The sequence below is a fragment of the Triticum urartu genome, unplaced genomic scaffold (genome assembly GCF_003073215.2).
Source record: "Triticum urartu cultivar G1812 unplaced genomic scaffold, Tu2.1 TuUngrouped_contig_8771, whole genome shotgun sequence".
Taxonomy (NCBI): Eukaryota; Viridiplantae; Streptophyta; class Magnoliopsida; order Poales; family Poaceae; genus Triticum; species Triticum urartu.
In genome coordinates, this window is record NW_024119754.1 from 2,228 (window position 1) to 6,874 (window position 4,647).

General features: G+C 40.5%; 1 long non-coding RNA gene across 1 annotated transcript; it reads left to right on the forward strand.

Moving 5' to 3' along the window:
• The first annotated feature begins 213 nt into the window (after positions 1-213).
• LOC125532007 lies at positions 214-1,228 on the forward strand. Its single transcript, XR_007293671.1, has 2 exons — positions 214-595; positions 692-1,228. It is a non-coding gene; the product is annotated as an uncharacterized LOC125532007 (long non-coding RNA).
• The last annotated feature ends 3,419 nt before the right edge of the window (positions 1,229-4,647 follow it).

Genomic DNA, 4,647 nt, shown 5'->3' on the forward strand with positions numbered 1-4,647 from the left:
AAGGTAGTGTTTAATTGAATTTATTAGCTTATGTCAGTGCATGCTTCTTCAATTCTAGCACATGTGTGGTAATCTCTTCAATTATGTTTTGATTTTCTATATTCACATTTATGATAGAACTGCTTGTTGTTGAGTCATATGATCATGTGCTTTTGATACAATTGGATGCATCTCAACCATAAATATTTCATCTAATGGAACGCCTTCTTTTTACCTAAGCCCGCAACCAGTCCATTGTATCGATTATGTTGTTGTGAGTTGGTGGGAGGTATAGTTGTTAGGAGTTTTATGGTGTATAGCTCATTTGACCCATTGATCATCGACACTATTGCCATCTCCATACTACCGAGCCACAACCCCCCTGCCCTGAGTTCCTACCATGTACTAGGATGGCGAGATAGACGAAGGCCAGAATCTATTTCCACAACATTGGAACAGTGTTGTCTGATAATCTATTGTTTAGTTTTTCTATACGATAGAATCGATACTTGGACGTTCTCATGGTTTGGTGGTCTAAAAAACAAGGCCTTTTATTTGACACTCAATTCTATTGCAGATCATGATCTGGAGAGGCTTGCTGTGGAGACGACTGAAGGTAAATTCCATTTTCTGTTATATGTTCAGTTCTGAATTGATGGGCGCTGTGGTCCTTGATGATGATGCAACATATCTATATGTACCTTAACCTTAGGGTATTCTGGGAGTGATCTCAGAACCTTGCACGAGGAAGCTGCAATGATGCTGATCAAAGATCTTTGTCCACAGAATGTTCTCACCATCAAAGCAAGTCAGGTGCTTGTTCTGCAGTTTCTGAACTTTGGTATACTGAACCGTCAACTTTGTTGTTTGAAATCACTGGTAGTATTCTCACGCGAGTGGTTCATGGCCAAGGATAAAGCACTAACTTTTTGCTTACCGTGTTGCAACTGCAACCATTGAGATTCAAAGATTTTAACAGTGCCATGAAGGCGATAAGGCCGAGCTTGCAGAAGAGGAAGTGGGATGAGATGGAGAAATGGAGCAAGTACGACGCAAGCTGACAGCAATGACGCCCACATGTTTATCAGGCAGTTTCAGTTTGGGGTGTACATAGATTTCTCGTCGTGATTAAACGGATTGCAGTAAGTTGCAAGTGTGTCACACAGACACACACACACACATACGCCCATTCAGGCATCCGATTTGTAACAATGTAAAATGCTATAGAAGGAAAACCCCTCTTCATGAGCCATGTGGATCAGCTGAAATTGCACATGGACTCATGTTGTATAAAATCAGAGTCCATGTTGTATAAAATCAGTGCCTATACATAATAAGTATGCTTATGATTTCATCTCCCTAACTGTGTAAAAAGGCCATGTTCCATATACACAATCAATCCTCCAAACATGATCGAAGCCTTCCTCCAAGCACACTGAAGGATTGAGAACTGTCAAGCTCACAACTGACTTCAAGATCTTATTGAGCAAAATTTATGCCTTCGTAGCACTTGATCTTGTGCTCTTTTATCATGTTTATTTGGATTCTTAATTTATTTGGACCACTTTTGTGTTTGAATTTGCATGGTTATGTTTGAGAACATTAATTTTTCTATGTATTTAAATTATGTGCACTTGAATTCTTAAATATTGCACTAATATGTTGTGATAAGTTGAAAAAAGCTTGTATCGGTCTGGTAGATGAGAAAAAGTTTAATCCCCTAAAAAAGTTGACATTTGGATACGGGATGAGTTATGGTCTTTAAATAGGGCATCTACCAGATACCTACACCTAGAAAATACACTGCAAGAAGATTTATACAAATTTAGAAATAATGACTATACGTTAGTAATATTGCTCTGCGGATGTTGTTTGTACAAATGCAACACAATTGGTGGTCGGTTGTTATGTAGGCAATCCTAACCATCATGGGTATCGAGATATAACAACAGGGAAATTTCTAAAAGTCATTGTGTACAACTACAACTTGAAAGCCAGCGGGAAAATAACCACATGACACAAGGGACCTGGGCTCCTTACAACTTCAAACATTTGGACTCCTTGTCAGTGGCTCGAGCCATCATCGAGGCTGATTCAAGCAAGATTGCCCATCTGGGTTGTGCAAAAGAGGTCAAAGGGATCAAATTACTCACGTGTAACAACCTTGTATCCGTAGAATAATTCCCAGTGCCTTCCAAGCCTAGACACCTAATTCATATGCAACCCTATCTTTACTGATTTAACATATGTACTATATCTATCCGTCAGCGTTGTCGGAATTGGAACCAACAGTATTGGAAGGGACTTGTGTTTATATCTTGGGCATTGTTGGAGTGAAGGTAGTGTTTAATTGCATTTATTGGATTATGTGAGTGCATGCTTCTTCAATTCTAGCACATGTGTTTTAATGTCTCCTATTATGTTTTGTTTGCTATATCCACATTTATGTTAGAATTGCATTGTTGTTGCATCATAGGATCATGTGCCTTCAATTTGATTGGATGCATCTCAACCATCAATATTTCATCTAATTGACTATTCATTTTTTACCTAAGCCTGCAACTAGTCCATTGATTCAATTATGTTGTTGTGAGTTGGTTGGAGGTATAGTTTTTCGGACTTCTATGTTGTATAGCTCACTGACCCATCGGTCATCGACACTACTGCCATCTCCCTACTACCGGATCACAACCCCCGCATTTAGTTCTTACCATGTACTAGGATGGCGTGATAAACGAAACCAGTATCTATTTGCACAACATTGTAATGATGTTGTCCAGTGATCTATTGTTTATTTTTCCTATACGTTGAATCAATACTAGGACGATCTCTTGGTTTGGTGCTATAAAAACCGGGACTTTCTATTTGACACTCAATTGTATTACGATCATGATCTGGAGAGGTTTGCTGTGGAGACTAAAGGTAAATTCCATCTTTTGTTGACAAAGAAGTCCACATCACCCCCTGGGGGTTCAGAAATGGGCTAACCCACCCACCCAGCTGTAATTCCGGTTAGTTGACCACCCGGGCTCTCCTAAACCAGGCAAAACACCCCTATCGCTGATTATGGTGGTTTCTACGAGCGGTTTTGCCTACATGGCTTCGGATGGTTGCCAGGTCGGCTTGGGAGAAGGCGCAAAGCGATATGAGGCGGGCGGAACCCTGAAGTTTCACCCAACCCCCAATCCCAACCCTAGTTCCTCTTTTCCTGCTCTCGACGCGAGCTGAAGCTTGTTCTTTCTGTTTCTCTAGTTCCTATCCTCCTCTGTTTGTCTCCATGGCCGCCCCACCTCCCTAGTTCCTCTCCTCCCCCGATCCATCTCCGGGGACATGGAAACGCCATCGACATGGACCACCTTGTCATGGCTCGGTTTAACAACGACGCAAGCTTGTCTTGGAGTTCTTGTTGGTGTTTTTGTCCCAGTTTAGTTGAGAACTAGAGAATTCTAAGAAAGCATTTTTTTTAGGAAATGTACTCCCTACTGTCATGGAAGGCCATACCAACAGAGAATAAAGGAATTTCAGAAGTGCTATCATAAACTTTGTGATCTGTCTTCTTCTTCTTAGGCATGTCATTCCCATCACTTGCTTCATCGTAAGATAAATCATCTGCACTGTCAAAATAGGGTGTCACATCACCATCACCAACATCATGCTTGCAATCCTCTGGGACAAGGAAATCCTCTGGCACATCAACTGCTTTTTCATCCTCTTCTCCAAGCATTTTGTTCCTGACCTTGTTCTTAAGTTCCCTTGCATATTTTCTGAATTCAATTGCTTCTTCATCATCAGCAGAACTATTGTCTTATTCTTCTAAATCAACCTCATAATCACTATCACAGTTTGTGGATTCATCTTCGCCTCCTATGTTTCTTTTTCTTTCCGCCATCTTCGCCTCCTATGTTTCTTTTTCTTTCCGCCACCTTTGATTTCCTTCACAGTCTTTCTACACACTGGCAACTTCTGGGGCCGATGAAATACATGTGCATCTTCACCTACCTCATGTATCTCCTCTGCATCTCCTCTTCATTCCTCTGAATTTTGCTTCTCTTCTGGACATTGTTCCTCTTGTTGTTTTGCCTGCTGTCCCTCCCCTGTTCTGCTTGCCGACCAAATAGGTAACCAAGTGGTTTCATATCTGCGAAATAACAACAAAATACAACACATATATAAGCTGTCCGCACATATAAAAGATTGAATCCCTATGCAATCAAACCCGCGAGAAATTACACATATATAAGCCCTCTGGATATAAACCGTTTCAACAATCAAACCTCTAAATTGATGTCAATCATAAAATCATTCTGTTAAAATGAGTTTAGCAGCACAAATTATTATTTGCTTCTGAATACTTGCACGTTTCTAAAACATACGTAACAGAGTTGATACGAGTTTAGTTTATTTTAAAATTTAAGAAGCTCCGGTCCTGCTCATGCTAAAGGTATGCATGCAGCCTGGAATACTCAGGGCATTTAGCAGAAGTTGATTACTTCTTGAATACCTGCAGGCAGGCATCAACCTGGGTCATCGATTGTTAATTCTAGCAAGTGTTTGAAACAAAACTGTTGATTGGAGAGGAGCTGTTTCAATGTGTATTGTAGCTCACCAGCCGGCTAGTTGTTTAATTATGATCACACAAGTACCATGAAAAGAATACTAAGATGTCAG